This window comes from Stegodyphus dumicola, chromosome 8 (assembly GCF_044657685.1).
Source record: "Stegodyphus dumicola isolate Sdum_Otavi_A_Nest chromosome 8, ASM4465768v1".
Taxonomy (NCBI): domain Eukaryota; kingdom Metazoa; phylum Arthropoda; class Arachnida; order Araneae; family Eresidae; genus Stegodyphus; species Stegodyphus dumicola.
The window spans coordinates 150529707-150546695 of NC_140775.1; the positions used below are offsets into that span (position 1 = coordinate 150529707).

Here is a 16989-nt window from a genome sequence, read left to right on the forward strand (position 1 = left end):
CACAGCAGCAAAAGTTACTGCTGAAATGAATGTTGTGTTACCGAACCCTGTGATTATCAAAACAATTAGAAGGGAGCTTCATAAACAGGGAATTGCTGGCCGTGCTGCAATTGAGAAGCCACTCACCAGTGATGCTAATGCCCGTAACAGGAAAAAATAGTGTTTAAGTCTTAAGCCTGGACTATAGAGCAGTGGAAGCGAGTAATATGGTCTGACGATTCTTTCACATTGTTTCCCACTTCTGGCCGAGTTTACGTCTGGAGAACTCCATCTCAAGCCTATAATACAGACTGCTTGTTGCCAAGAGTGAAACATGGCGGGGGTTCTGTTATGGTTTGGGCAGCCATGTCAGGGCACATGACTGCCAAGACTTATGTGAACATTTTGGCCGATCAAGTTCATCCCATGGTACAAACTTTGTTCCCCGATGGTGATGGTGTCTTCCAAGACGACAAAGCCCCTGTTCACACAGCTCACATTGTCCAGGACTGGTTTTCTGAGCACGAGGATGAGTTGTCCCATCTCCTCTGGCCACCAGTCACCAGACCTGAATATTATCGAACCTTTGTGGTCTACATTGGAACGGAAAGTGCGTTCTCGTTATCCACCGCCAACAATGTTATCTGAACTTGCCACCGTTTTGCAGGAAGAATGGTATAATATTCCCTTGGAAAACATATAGGAACTGTATTTATCCATTCCGAGAAGACTGCAAGCTGTTTTGGATGCCAACGGGTTTCCTACACCATATTAAGCAAAGAAACATGATTTTTTAAAGGTGTTTCCATATTTTTGTCCAACCCCTGTACATGCCTTCTCCAGGATTCGAGCCCTGGCCCATCGGTACGACAGTCTACGTCACTAACCATAATAGAACTAACTATTATGGTTAGTGATAGTAACTAACGTCACTAACTATAATAGAAGACAGTGAATTCATTTTTCTTTTTCACAGATCAGAAGCCACTTACAGGAAAGCTAAGCCTTTAAACAGAAAAGTTAAGCCATCTGCAGCAAAAGCACGAGCCAGTTTCTCTTTAGAAAGTCCTCCCCTTGGGCAGATAGCACTCCAGGCTTTGCCGTAATCACATAATTCAAATCAATCAAGAAAGAGAGGCGTTTTATAAAAAAAAAAGACATTTAATTAGAAAATGAAAACTTTACATGGCCAATAATGACGTTTTATATATACTGGTTCTTTAATGATGGTTAAATTATACCACGTGTACTTAAATACAAAAATTGATATGCTTGAGTGGACTGGCTGTTGTAGTGGATATATTCCAAAATATGCTATAAATGCGTCAATACTACATGTTAAAACCGGGGCTACAGTTAATCAGAAAATGACCCTTTTGATTATCCGCAACCCCAGTTTGCTGTAGTTTTTACTGTATTTCTTCAATACAATAACACATTAAAGAGCAATAATAATTAAAGAACGAGAGAAGTTAATGTAAGCTAATAGAATAATACTGAAAACTACACTAGTCCAAGAAAAAATCTATTTACCTATTGAGTTATTATAAATCAAGAGGTAAAAGGAGCTGTTGACTATATTTATTGTTATTTTGCAAAGAAATTATGCTGAAAAAAAATCAACATTACAGATATTGACAGAAAAGCTGTTTGGTTAATGACTGCAGGAAGAATGCTTTCATGGAAACCAACTTAAAGAACTTGCTTTCATGGATATTAACCCTTACTTAAATAGCGCATAGGAAAAGAATCAACCAATTTGCCAAGAATCCAAAGCAAACTGGCAGCACTCAGGGGTGTCTTATTCACTGGGACACTGGCGAGCAACTGTTAGTCACAAAGGATTGCAGGCGGACGGGCTTGTTTGTTTGAATAAGTGTTCTCATATACAGATTCTTAAAACTGCATTAGTTGATATTAAATCCTTTTAAAATAAATTGGCAACTGAGTGTTTTTTCACATTCTAATATTCTCCTATCTTCAGTGAAAGAAAAAAAATGTATTCAGTGTTTTCATGATTTTTTACAAATATACAAAACACATCACGCACTAAAAAATGGGCAATATATTAATCAATTCAAACATACGTATCTCTCTTACTCTTTCCTGAAGCTACAGTACCTGACCATCAAATAAAATACTATCTATGTGCTGCTGAAAAAAATGTTGTTACTATTATGAAAAGATTCGCTGAATTATGAAATTGGTACTTAACCGTGCTTTCTTTCATTATTACTCTCTCGTTCATTAAATGATTATCAGTTATTTACTTAAGAGAAAAGTATGCACCTTCTTTTGTTTATTATAATACTGTTATTCCTATTGATGCCTATAATGTAAAGTAAAATGCTGGAGTTAAATTCAAAGAATCTTAGTGGCATGATAATTACACGCAGCTATTTTTATGAAACGTATATTTATTTTGCTACTGATGAAACATTTGAAGTAATCTATTATAAACTTGACCAAAGCAATATCAATATATTATGTTGGTACGGATCTTTTATAATAAAAATTATTTTGATATTCCTATAATTCCGAAAGTCCGCCGTGAAATTTTGAAAGTTAACGGCAGTATTTTGTTTGAAATGGGTCCTTATATTTGAATAAGCACTTAAGTGAAATAAGCAAAAATATTTGTTGCCCACCAGCCGGCCGAGGGGTAACATCGTTGAAGACTGGTAGTGCTTTCTGGGCTCGAATCCTCGCGAACGGCTTGGCTGTATGGACAACTTCTTGATTTTCCCCATGTGTAGCGTGTATGCCAATTTCCCTTTGGAAGTCCTCCACGAAGGTATCCCTGCCCTTAGGCAGATATCCCTCGAGCGGTGAATTAAATAAACCAGACCGACCAACAATACTCATCCTTCTCCAATAACAACAACATTTTGGTGAAATTATAAAAAATTTTGCCAATGGTATAAATCTAGAAATCAACCATTTTTTTTTTTTATTTATTATTATTATCATTAGATTTGAATTTCTAATGCGAAATTTGTATTTTGTAGTAAAATTCTTATTTTTGATGCAGAAGTCTGTGTACAGGTAGACCAAATAAATAAAATCCTATACAGAAGATCTGTAATATATACCATTACAAAACATCTTTTATTAATTACGATATGTTGTTGAAAAGTATCAAAAGTCATTAAGAAATATAGCTACACAATGGCTTTCTTCTTTGCATTAATAAACAACGTAAGGTTATAATTTGAAGAATTAATTAAAATCTTAATGCACGTTGACTGGTTAGAGGATTTCTGTTGCACTACAGTATGATTTTTTTCAGCGAATTCAGAGTAATAATACGTGAAATATCATTTTGATATGTTAAAAATTTAATTTTTAAAGAAATTTTTAACTTTCTATTGCTTAAAGTTATGCTCTTGAAAAGTAAATAGTATGTAGAATGAATAACAGCCTGTGGCGAATAAAAATGCGTCCTTCAGCTTAACCTTGAAATTCAGTCACATATTTTTGACCTTGCAGATAGCATCCATAATCAACATCACGTGCAAGTGTGCAAATTAAATGTACCTGAAGTCATTTGGGAAGACAGGGCATTATAAACCCGTTCCATGTGGCACATAGTACTGAAGTACACGTGACTTGAATTATTAAATGCAGGTCTAATGATAGCTTCCGTTATAAGTTTCAGAAAAATAAGGTTCCTTTAGATTGTTAGTAAGGAATAGAACAATCACAATTAGACACTCTAAACTTTGACCCTTCGTTTCTTATTTATCTAGTTTTAACTGAGGAAAGACTTAATGCTAATTTTCTATATTTTCATTTTTCAGGCCCTTATAAAATCAAATAGAGTACAAAGTCTTATAATCGATGTAGAACTGTCTCGAATAACGCTTTTTTCTCCCCTCCATTAAACGACATCAACACCGTTTTCATTTAAAAAACTGCCTTTCGCATGAAATAAGATATAACATTCCATACGGTATTCAAGTCATGCCAAAGACAGCCTTTAAATACTAAAAACCATAGTTAAATCTTTATTTTTATTATAACTTTATCTATGCGACATTGTTTAACCATCAAACTAATGTCGCATAGATAAAGGTAGGATCTTAAAGAAAATTAATGATATTGCAATTTAAATATATGATTATTTACCACCAACCCCCCCCCAAAAAAAAAGAAAACAATTTTAAGACTTGCAATTTAAAAATTTCGGATTAAATCCTATAACTTCAAAAGCGAACTTACCATTAAAAAACTTTAACTATAAAAAAATTAGTAAAATGCGATTTGCAAGGTATTTTTTCTCTCTCCTTTCCACATGCCTTCCGAGGTGTAATTGGAATCATACTTGATGCGTATTCGAGAGGACCAGGGTTCGAATCCCGCCGAAAGTGTTGTACAATTTTCACGTTTCTTGCTTCAAAGTAACCTAATGATTCTGCAAATAACAAAAAAAAGGTAGTTATCTAATAAGGTTTTATTTAAAATAGATATGATAATTAATGCACTTAAAGGAGAAAAATAATTTTTTCATATAGTTTAATTTAACTTATAAAATAAATAACTCTGTTTACAGAATTCATCGACAGTTTTTCCAACCATCGCGAATAATGAAAGCTTAGAAATTAAAAAAGGTAATGGCTTATACATTTTACAATGCAATTAAATTAATAGATTTCGTTATTTAAGCGCCCCACGCTTCTATTATTAACGATATAAAATTGTAGATGAATTCTGTAAACAGAATTGTGTAATACATTATTCCCATTAAACTCTATGATAAATTATTTTTCTCTTTTTAGTGGATTAATTATCATATCCATTTAAAATAAAAGCTTATTGCATAAACACCTTTTTTTAATTGCACTTAATTTTCTGTTTTTCAGTTTTAATTACATGCTATCAATGATGAAATTTGTAATCATCATTAAAACGCAAGCTATAAATTATAAGAAAATTATGAAATAAAGAAAAATAACTGAATGTCATTCAGAGAATGAATAAATCACTTTGACTACAGTACATCTCAAATTATCCGAATTCTGACTATCCGAATCGCTGATTATCCGAATTGCTTTCAGAATTTAAGAGGAAAATTGAGAGGGAAACATAGTGTTGGAGAATCAACGATTTCAAACATTAAAAAGAGCAAACCTACACTTTTAAACTTTGTGTTACAGCTTGGATGGATGGAAGTTCTTCAAGAAAATCAATGAAGGCAACAACAACCAAAAAAAATTTAAAAAATAGAAGATGTTTTCAAGCGGTTTTTACAGTAACGTTCTATGGGAAACCCAATCTCATGGTCCGATTCTTTGTGAAAAAGCTAAGATCTGAGCTTAAAAGCTTGGTTGTTTACCTCTAAACCAGGGTTTCTTAAACTGTGGGTCCCGACCCCCTCTCAAGGGAGTCGCGGGACCTGCAGCAGGGGATTGCCAAAAATTTTAGCAGTTTTGATATTTTTTTAACTTAGTATAATAATTTTACAATTACCAAATATTTTTACACAATGTATCTGAAAATAGATAAAGATAAGACAATACAGACAAAGGAAAAAACGAACACGTTTCGACGCATTCTTTTTATAATATAAACGTTCCTTTTCCTTGCTTTGCACGTGACGCTGTCATTTCGTCCGTTACTTATTTAAAATTTTCACATTGTTCTATGTCTTAATGTTAATGACCTAAAACTTCAAGTGAAAAAAATTACAGCACAAGTGAAAAAATTGACAGTTTCACTGACGAGTGTGTGGGATTTGCTTAATACTTATGGGGTCCCACAAAATTTTTGTAAATATTTTGCAGTCCTCGGCGTCGCGACTCAAAAAAGTTTAAGAAACCCTGCTTTAAAGCAAACAACGGCTGGCTAAGAAATTTTAAGTGCAGGCACTATGTCCGTCAAACTGCTTACTTTGACCAAGATGTTCAGCAAGCAATGAGTTTCAGCACTTGTAAGTACTGTACAGTAGGCTATATAACATGTACGTTACCTTTTTATTTTAATTAATTAAAATCTCTTTTTCTTTAAAAATTGTTTTTTCTCCCATTTTCAACATACAGTAATTAATTAGACCCTTTCTTCGGAAAAAAATCCAATTATCTGAATTTTAGATTATCCAAATTAGGTCCGGTTCCAGTTGATCCGAATAATTGGATTTCTATTGTATTTAGTTTCGAAAATTGGATGTAATAATAGTGTTACAACGAGCATTTTTTATCATTCGAAATCTGTGAAAGTTTCAAAATTTTCTATCCGATTCATTTTTAGATTTTAAAATTTTTTGATTATAAAAATTAATGAAGGATGGCATCTTCCACAACAATCAGATGGTTCTGCAAGCTGTGTCAAAGAACTGCTTTTTAGTCCAAAGAAGCTTTGTCCCTGAAGGACTATTGTTTTCGTCTTGCGATTTTGCATTGGTTCACTATAAAAGTCCGTTTCACTTTTCAAACTGTTACCACCAAATGTTTGAAGAAATTAATTAATGAAAAATCTGCATAAACGTATGTATATTTTTCGCAGTGTAATAAAACAACGGTACATAGAGCAATCGAATTTTGAATGACTTAATTCTACTGTGAATATGGGCATCTGGAAGCCCAAATTTGAAATTTGGAATTTGCTTTATTATGGATTTCATATTTTGTAAAACTTTAACGAATTTTTGATTAACAAACTCAAGGATTTTAAAGCGAGCAATAGCAACGTTGTATAGAAAAAACATTTTTATCTCCAGTGCGCGAGACTCTGTATCGGAAATTCTACAGATATGCTCAATTTAAAACTATTTTGCGATATTGCTAACTGAATTTTATAGTTTAAGTACGAAGAATGTGATATTTAATAAATAAAGGTAACAGGCAAACTGTTAAAAAAACGCCCCTTTAGACGTAATTTAAAATCTTTTTTTTTTTTTTTTTTTTTTTTTTTTTTTTTTCCCCGGGTGAAAGAATTTAGACGATTCCGCCATGAAGACGATGACTCCAATACGATGAAAGGCGCTTGCATGTAAAAGACGTTAGCTTCTCTTACATCTATAAATAATCTGCTCTATTTCCATCTACGAATGTAATAATCGTTTTATAGTATGTAGTAACTATCTATTTGTGTTTTCATTTTAATATTCAAGTTATCTATTAATCGGACTAGTTTGAACTTTGAAAATGTCGCTTCATTGCATTGCATTGCTATCGACAAGCTATGAGTACAAAATATTAATTCGACAGCTTATCAGGATGTAGATTAAAAATCGATAACAAAATTCAACTCATGATAAAACATCAGGAGTGAACTAAATAAAAGCTTACAATTATACAAAGAATGCTTGTTTGCTCTCTTCTTGAATAAAAATAATACAATTAAACTCATCGAACTCATCTTTAGTACTGAATAAAATTTATCAAATGGATTTCAATTTTAAAATCCTCATTTGTTTTCATGTTTCTTTTTCGAACATAAATTGGCAAGAAAAAAAGAACATTATCAAAGAATTTTTAAACGTGGCTTAGTTTTGAATGTAATTAAAATTCATAAATAGGTTCGCAGTTTACATGCATTCCATTTCGATGAGAATCCTTCTCATTTTCGATGAAATCTCAATAAACAGACGCTAGTTGTCAATAGAAAAATTCTTTCTTTCCCATTCGATGATATAAAAATGAAATTTTTCAGTTCAAGGTGAATTAAACATTTATAATGTTATTTTACACGGATCTTTTAACAACAATTTTAAAACAAGTATTATCCTATACTAAGATAATCATTAAAAAAATATTTCCCACAACCTATAAAAGGTAGATGAAATTTTCTAATTACAATAAAACTTCATCACAACTATTAGATTTGGTTTCGAATGTAGGCTATAATAAACTCAAATTAGAAAATTTATTCAGTATTTTATTAAATTTATTCAGTATGTAGGAAGTTTTTTAATGACTCTCTTAGTATAAGGTAATACTTGTTATAAAATTATTGTCAAAAGATTCGTTAGTCATTATAAATGACTAACTCACCTTGTGCTGAGCAATTCTACTTTTATATTATGGAATATAAAAGAAAAAACTTCCCAGTTAACGGCTAGCAGCAAGGTCTGTTTATCCCTGAGGTTTTATAGAAAGTGAAAACAGTAACACCTCAAAACTGGAAGAGTAGCACCTCAAATAAACTCATTAATACCTCAAAGAAGCAGTAACACATCAAAAAAGTTTTCTTTGAAATGTTCAAAAAATTCTACCAATAAATCAAATCAAATTTACAGTTTCAAAAATCTACTTTTGGACTCATCCTCAGCGGCCGTTCATTTGCAGCATAGTATGTAAGCTTTCGGAAGACCATTTAATTCTTTGTCTGTTGTTAAAAACTGTTTATCTTGTGATTTTTATGACTTTTCTTAATGTCTCGGACTCTCGGTTTGTACACAAATTGTTTCAGTGTCGTGCTAATTTTAACACGTCATTATAAGTTCTACTCTCTACAAAGAAAATTTTCCCTTTTGTTACTGCAACTCAAAATTTTGTAAGCAAAATATCTCAGCAATCTATCTTCTAATTACGTTACCTGCAGAAAAGGTTAATTCGCTCATTAACTCCAAATTTCTTTCTTTAATTTTGATTTGAGTAATTAATTCCCTTTATTACTATTACTTATAAAAGGCAATTTTCTTTCAATATTTTATCTTTAGGCAATATATTTTTCTTGCAGGATACTAATGCTTTGATTCTTTAGTTCTTTCCTAAAATATTTCCTTTTCTTAAAATAGCTAAAGAGGTCATAAACCTCCAACCGGAAAGATGACTAAGCAAGTCGGGTTAGGTGGGGCCACAACCGAGTTTCTAAATGCATGAATAAAGTATGATACAGAAGCTGTTCGCACATTTTTTAGACGATTTTCATTGTAATTACAGAAATATTTTACTTAATTTTTTTTATGTTTTAAATGTTCTGTTTGATAATCCTTATTCTTTATTATCTTCATGCACCCTAATTCCCAAGACAATTAAGCCTTTTGCAGTATCAAAAAAGGTACTTTTGCAGTATCAAAAAAGGTACTTTTGCAGTATCAAAAAAGGTACTTTATCCCATCGCTCTCAAACAGCTTTCCAAAGTCTAAGGAAGTTGTAGGTTGACGTTTGGACAATCCGCCTTTTTAAAAGTCAAAAAGTGTAAAAATACATTGGTGATACATCGGAAAATTTACTAGGATTTCCAGGAAATTAACAGTAGATTTGGACGTGCCGCTCCTGGCTTTGTTTTGATACAGTTCTACTGCTTGATGACATTCTGTGTAAAAAGAAGGGATTTCTTATTTTTAAAACTGGGTAATATAAATTGGGTAAACATAGTTATTCATTGCTTAGCTAAATCTGACATAATGACATGATGACTATCGATTTTGATATGGGAAGTAATTAGGAACTTTTGAATACATTATTCGAAGTAAACTAAAAAATTCGACATCGTGTTTTATGATTTTAATTTTATTCTAGCAATTTTTTACGATCCCAATAAATATCTCGAAGTTCTTAGTAAAGAGGATTTCATTAGAAACTTTTGAGCAATTTGAATTATAAGGTATTTCTAACGCCTTCTTCTCGAGCCTTCGTGGTGTAGTGGTCTACACGCTCACCGCGTAATTGAGATGTCCGCGGTTCGATTCCCGGCGAAAGCGTTGCTAATTTTTCAGTTCTCCTGCTTTAAAAATACCTAATGTCTCTACAGAATGTATCTTACTTAATTTGTTCAGTTACCTTTCTTACTTTCTAAGAAAAGTAACTGAACAAATTAAGAATGCATTTCTTCCACAATAATTACGATATTACTCTATATCATAGTCAACAGGCTTTATAGAACAAAACAATTTCATAACAACTTTTAAATTTATGCGCCGAGCTAAGAATCGGAGTCCCAACATTGGTCGTACAGGTATATTACTGGGGCACTAACTGCACAACTCCGCCGCAATTTCGAAGGAAAACGTTCCGAGGGATGCTTCGACAGTCTCCCAAACCTTTCTCCTACCGCCAAATCACTCTATAAGATTTTTGGGTTCATCAGTACTTTAAATGTCCCTCAGCCTTCTTCGGGATTCGAGCCTGGGCCATCGCTATGGCAACCAACGTCGCTAACCACCATATCGATCAAAGCGGCAATGGAAATGGTCTGTCTGATAAAGTTGTTTCCTTAAAGTCTTTACATCTGAAGAACAGGAAATGAAACATAATGTAAATGACTACACTTGAGACCTCCCGGGTTTTGCAACACTGAATTCAGTTAACCATTCTTAAATATAATGAAGACATAAGAACATTTTGTTGATCAAAACTCAGTCAGCATTTATGATTGTCTTATAAGAGTTCATGGTATAAGAATTTAGCATAAATTTCGCTGGAATTCAGAAATAATATATCTCACTCTTGGCATATCCAGACTAATGAAGATGCGTAGCTATGTCTCAAAAATGATGATATTTACGAGATTTTTTCCTCCTCGATGACAATCACATCCCAGACAAAAGAAAATTATGTTACCAATTCATATGCAGTTAGCTCATTTATTTATTTCCAAAATAATAATATTGCACTGTATAACCGTGCAACATAACAAGCAAATGTACATTTCTTATGAGTGTAAGACAACAAGCAAATGTACGTTTCTTATGAGCTAGTAACACTATCATACTTTTTGATGCCATAGAATGTCTATTGTTCATGTACCGCTACTGCCATCTAGGGATTTCATTGTTATTTGCAAGATGAAAGTTGTCTTTTTGAAAAGTTATATGTTCCATTATTGTTCACATATTTAATGTAATTAAAAGAGGTATCTAATGTCGTATTTTATGTACACTAGCAACAAACTTCACACTTAAGTTTCCTACTCTCTTTTGTATTAGTACTGCAATCAAAATATAAAAAGAATAATTGATTTAAATTATGCATATGTAAGAAATCGTCTGCAACGTTTTTTCAAAAGTTGCTATTACTGTCGTCAACATTTGGCCACAATCCGTATTTCTTTTTCTTTTATATGTAAATAAACTCAGTTTTAGAACTTTTGTCTTGGTCATTTCTCAAAATGATGCACGTAATTAAGCGAAAGGCTTACGTGGAATTTCATTTTCCTAATGAATTTTCTGTTACAAAAACATCTGTAATGCAGAATAAAGCTTCTGAAGACAACACTGATTCGAAAATAAGTGCTATTGAATACTATAAGAAGTTTAAGAAAGGCATAGAATATATCGAAGATAAATTACGCTTTGATAGACGTTTAAGTTCAACAAATAAGCAACATGTCGGTTAAGTCAGAACATTTGTTACTCAGCTATCCTTGTTTAACAGTTAGGGGCATTACTGAACAATACATATGATTTGATTCTTTCAAGCAATTTTGAAACATTTCAACAATTGGGTTTGCGGAGCATGACTTCTCCAATTGTTCTAAAAACGTTGAATGCTTTCTAAAAAGAGCAGTGTGATCAAGTGGCCCACAGGTTGCTCTCTCAAGGCGAATCTTTCTTGCGCATTATTGCCTGGTGGTGAAACGTAGATCTATGTATTAGATACAGAAAAAGCTCCACAAGCAAATGAACGGCGATCCGAAAATACTACATCAAATTCTATCAAAGATCACAATAATGTAGACTGTTTGTTAAATAGTAGTGGTATTCTGCATCACAAATATCTATAAATTGGACAAACTTTTAGCAAAGAATATTGTTAAAGTGTTTTACGGCGTTTGTATAAAGCAAAACTTAGAAAAGCTACCTGAACTGTGATGAGAAAACTCGTGGATTTTTTCGTTAAGATTACTGGCGATGTTCTTGTTCGCCAGTAATCTTAACGAAAAAATATTATCCATATTTGCTATACAATTAAATTCAGCAAATATGGATTTTCAAGCTCCTTACTTACCTCATATGACCATGTGAGATTTTTTCCGTTATTCACATGGTTTAAATTGCTGCTTCGTGTTCATAATTTAAAAACTATGAATGCAGTAAAAGAAAATTCGCTATGAATTTTAAAGTAGTTTCCCAAAAACGACTTTGAATCATATTTGGGGATCTGGGAAAAAAAAAAGCGTTGGCATGTCTACGGCAATCGGAGAGGATTTCTTTGAAAAAAACGTTATTAAAAATTGATAAATCTTGTGTTTTATGGAATCATTCCGGACTCCTTTTTAAAACAATATCAAAACCTAATAATAACAATAAAGTTCTACAGCAGCCCTATACTATATACTATATAAACACAACACATAATTCTGGAATTTTTCAGACTAGGTAAAGGAAATAAATCTCTGTAAAATCGCGCAAGTTTTCGTTTTTTCTCATTGAATAAAACCTAAGTTTCGAAGAACAGCAGAGAGTAGGATTAATATAACAACATTTAATCAAAACCTTAGAATGTATTTTAAATTAGTGTATTAACTGATATACCTTCATAACTCGCTTTTGTTCTTTTTAAGTTATAAATTATAGAATTTTCGTTCCTGTAATTAGCACGAAATTCAAAATATAATGCTGTACTTGCTAAAAATATTATATTAATATACTTGCTAATTAATATGCACTAGCGTTTAAAAATTTTATGTAATATTTTAGCACTAGAATTTAAAATTGAGCGTATAATATTAAACATTAGTATACATATATAACCATTATAAGATGGGGGAAATTCATAAATGACACTCCAAATTATTCTAATTTCAAATGGCGCTCTTGATCGGAAAATTATATCAAAAAAAAATTATTGTAAGGAGAAAATGAGGTAAATAAAAAGAAATGAATAGTTAACTGAAAAAAGTAATAGTGTAAGAGAGGAAAGAATAAAAGTGCTACGTACTAAATAGTTTAGTGTAATATTATTTTAATATCTAGCTTATTGCATTTTGTGTATTAATTTAACCTTTTACTATAAGCTAATTTTATTTAAGTATATATAGTGTGTATTAATTTTTAGTGTACCGTATTTTATTATGCATTCTAATTTAAAATTCTATTGCATATTAATTCTATTAATTAAGGCATTTTTAGCCCAACGGGATGTTAGCCAGAAGGGCTATTAATCTCAAAACGGCATTTTGTGTCGAATAATTAAAAGCGTTGGATCACTTTTCAAGTTGTTGCCACCAAATATTATTAAATAATGAAAAATCTGCACAAATGTATGCATTACATTCTCGCATTGTGAAAAAAGAACGGAACCTACAACCTTCCTAAAACACTGAAGCCAGCAAATTTTGAACAACGTAGTCCTCCACTCGAATTTGGAGCTTCAGATTTGTTTTATTATCTGTTTCATATTTTGTGAAACTTCAACGAATTTTTGATTAACAAGCTTTACGATTTCAGTGGTAAAACTGTACGGAATTATCGCAAATGCTCTCGAAACGTGTGTGTGTACATGTGTGTGAATGAAAAAAACGCTTCTTTGGAGTAATGTAAAATCTGAAAGCTTTCAGAATTTTAGTGAATATTTATTTTATTAATTAAAATATTTTAATGCATATAAATTTTATTAATTAAAATATTTGAATGTGTTCTACTTTTATGAATTAAAATATTTTAGTGTGTATTTTAAATGTACATTATTCCATCATCAGGTTTTTTTTCTTTGATTTATTTGCAGTACTGTTAATTACTTTTAATACTGGAAAGTTGTTTGCTATTGTTTCATATAAAGAACAAAGTGTTTTCTGTTTTGGATTTGCTGAAAAAGTTCGCATTGCGATAAAATAAAATTTTATTTATTTTGTCAACTAGATTAAACCAAAAATATTAAATAACTTATTAATGTATTAGTTTAAAACAGGGATTCTTTATTTTTTTTTTTTTTTTTTTTTTTTTTTTTTTTTTTACATAGACCTCCTTTAAAAGAGTGGTCGTCTTCATCGAGTCCCTTAGAATTTTCTCTATAATATACAGCATACAACATAGCTTAATACAAATAACTGCTCATAAGCAACTTAAATATGACGATTAAACTAAGAATATGCACTAAAGTTTGAAAAAAAAATGATTTATTAGATTTACGTTTTATTACTTTTTGCATTATGATTATATTTAATTTTGCAAGTATAAAGAATTTTTCAGAAAAAAAATCACAGATTCCAGTTGTATAGAAGTTCTATTTTAATGCGCTGGATGCCATTTTTTTTACTATTTAATTTAAAACTGCTTAACTTAATTCTTAAACTAGTTTATTCAAAAATACTTAACCTGTTTCTAATTCTCCATAGTAAATTATTAACTTGACTACAGCCTGCTTCTACTAGGTAAGAATAGGAAATTCAATAAGGTTAGTTTTTAATTTGGTTAACTTTAATTTGGGCATATTTTTTTCGAATGACTTCTAAATTCCAAATTTAGCGTGCCAGTGTGCTTATAATAAGACTTGCGCTTAAACATCCTCCTTCAATGCTATCAACTTTTCTTGCATCATAATTTTCGTATATTTTTTTCTTTATGTTGATTTCTTCCTAATTATCTGATATATAGCTTTTTATCAATAAACATTTAATCATGACTCTTAATTATGCCGATGAAATGCCGAAGCATTTTCCTCTATTGACCCCCATTTGACCCCTTGATAGTCACTGACCCCTTTAAAATTTCGTCCACCCAGCAGGGGCTCCATACAAAAGAACAAATTTTGTCCTTTGTTCCTTTGTGTACTCCTGGTTTAGATCGTTAGATTTAACGTGATATACATCTCCAAATAAAAGTAATACAATTACTTTAATGCAAATGTTCTTTTAAGCTAAACGCATAAATTTATTTTTAATAAATAAATGTTTGTAACTTTTGTGTGCTTTTTTTCGGGGGGGGTCCACTTTTGATGAAGAATTTGTAAAAATATTTTATTCTATATCCTTCATTTTTGGCGCAATTATAACAAAGTATAAATCTTTTTTTGTAGAATTTTCTAAAAATTTACTCTTTCTCTTTCGTTGGGCACATTAGTGGTCAGGTGGGTCAGTTTGCAGTACCATGCTTGACACTGGTAGTTCGACTCATGTTCCAATCCTGACAAGCGGGCTGGTTGCAGAACGTTTTCATGGTTTTCCTCATATTTAACGTCAATAGATCAAAACTTCCGCAGAAAGCCTTCCACGAAGGCAATTTTTCACTTAGGCAAATAACCCTCTTTTGCTTTGCATATTAAACAAATAATTTTTTTCATTGATGTTACGTAACAACAATAAATGAAATTAAAATAAGAATATGATTTCTTCTATAGTTTCTTTACTGAAAAGAAGAATTTAGTAACTTAATATAGTTAGTAGTGGAAAATAGCAGTCGCTAAAACTGCTTCTGACTATTTCCAAATAAGAGAAAACTAATAGCAGAAAATGAAAAATTTTCGGTAAATTACCAAACAATTTTCTGAACACTTAATTATTTTCAGTTTTTCTGGCTTTCCATGCTAAATCAAATGAAAAGTAAGTAAATTTCCATAAACATTTAAGTACGATAAATGTTAATGTAGCATTTATTAGCTGAAATTAAGCCATTTTAAAAATTAATTCTACTTGATAGCAACTGAATAGAGTGAATTACTACTCATGATGTGAAAGATAATTAAACAGTTTTCTCTTAAATGATCTCATTTGGGAACATTAGTAGGTACACAGTTAATCTGAAATTACCCAGCAGTATTATTAATTCATAGCAAAGATTTCTTTTAATTAAGGGGGTACAGAACTGAAATTCGGCTATTTTAAAACTGACGCTTTAAAAATGCTTTTCTTAATTAACACTTTTTTATTCTGTATAATGTTTATAAAATAAACTAATGCCTTAAAAATTCTATTTGAATCTAATTTCGACTTTCTTATTTATTATCATCTTCTGTTCAATAAATTGCCCTTTATTTTTGTAATATTACAGAATTTGAGGACTTTTATAAACAACTTTTTAGAATGCCATAAACGGATCCAAAGCAACACTTTTAATTTATAATGTTGGCATTTAAACACAAAAACTTTCAAAGCATTTCATTAATTATCTCCTGAATTAAGAATTTAAATAATTTAAAATAATGAAAAATACAAATTCAGAAAGATAGAAAGATCTCCTCTCTTTGCCCATTTTAAAGAGACGATATCTTATACTGGAATAGAATGACACACACACACACGAAAAAAAAAGAAAAAAAAAAAATCTGGTAATTTAAAATAGATGCCTCAACGAAAGTCTTATAAATTTTGCAGTGTGTAGTCAACATTACAGTAAAGCAGATATTTTTGTATTTAACTGACATACCTACCTCAGAATACCACTTCATGCTTTCTTATAATCCATGTTACATGAATTGGAATAAGAACAATGAGGTGTATCTGAATACCGAATTATTCTCCCACGAGTTTTTTTTTTTTTTTTTTTTTTTATCGTGTGCATCTCTGTGTACAAGAAAAAGAAAACACTTAAAAGATTATTAACAAGAGGATTTCCAACTTACCAAAAACAGTTCTTCTTTCCGGCACATGTTCTAGGGAACTGAGGTGATCGGTGTTGTCGGAAGAACCCCGTTTCCACTTCCTCTGTAGTGGTGCTGCTGCATCCCCTTCCTTATGAAGACTCAGATGGAATCAACTCTGCCTAGTGTCTGTCGACCGATCGGGAAAATGATGCGTGATGATGAGAAGATTCAGAAAACCAGACATTTTATGACCACTTCGTTTTAGATGCAATTAGCGGTGAGATTCATTTTTGCTGCCAAAAGCGGATTAGGGTGGAAATTATGATCATTTCTTTTCTCTTAAAAGCAACTCTTAAGTTTCAAAAATGAATTTCACTTTCTTTCTTTTTTAAAGTCAGCCACTGGTTCAAGAATGTTTGTTTTAAAAATTCGTCTGTAAGTTGCTTTTTTTCAGCGAATGTTACTTTGTGCAGTGTAATGTCTTTATTTAGCGTCAGAAACACAACATTTCCACATTTTCGCTTTTCATGTGTCAAGACAGTTTTTATGTTAATGTTGATGTTAGAAACGTGCTTAGCGAGGTCTTTTCAAATATTTTGTACCATAC

General features: G+C 31.5%; 1 protein-coding gene across 4 annotated transcripts in view; it reads right to left on the reverse strand.

The window, feature by feature from the left end:
* LOC118200191 (trace amine-associated receptor 1-like) overlaps nt 1-16571 on the reverse strand; it is a 138064-nt gene extending 121493 nt beyond the window's left edge. For 2 of the 4 annotated variants that reach the window (XM_085822573.1, XM_085822575.1), the window contains exons 1-2: nt 16422-16571; nt 4201-4393 (exon numbers count right to left, since the gene is read on the reverse strand). The gene's annotated coding sequence lies outside the window, so the exon portion shown is untranslated. Of the gene's footprint in view, nt 1-4200; nt 4394-16229; nt 16378-16421 lie in introns of those variants that run through there. The other 2 variants (XM_085822574.1, XM_085822576.1) reach the window with 2 other exon arrangements.
* Nucleotides 16572-16989: the final 418 nt, after the last annotated feature.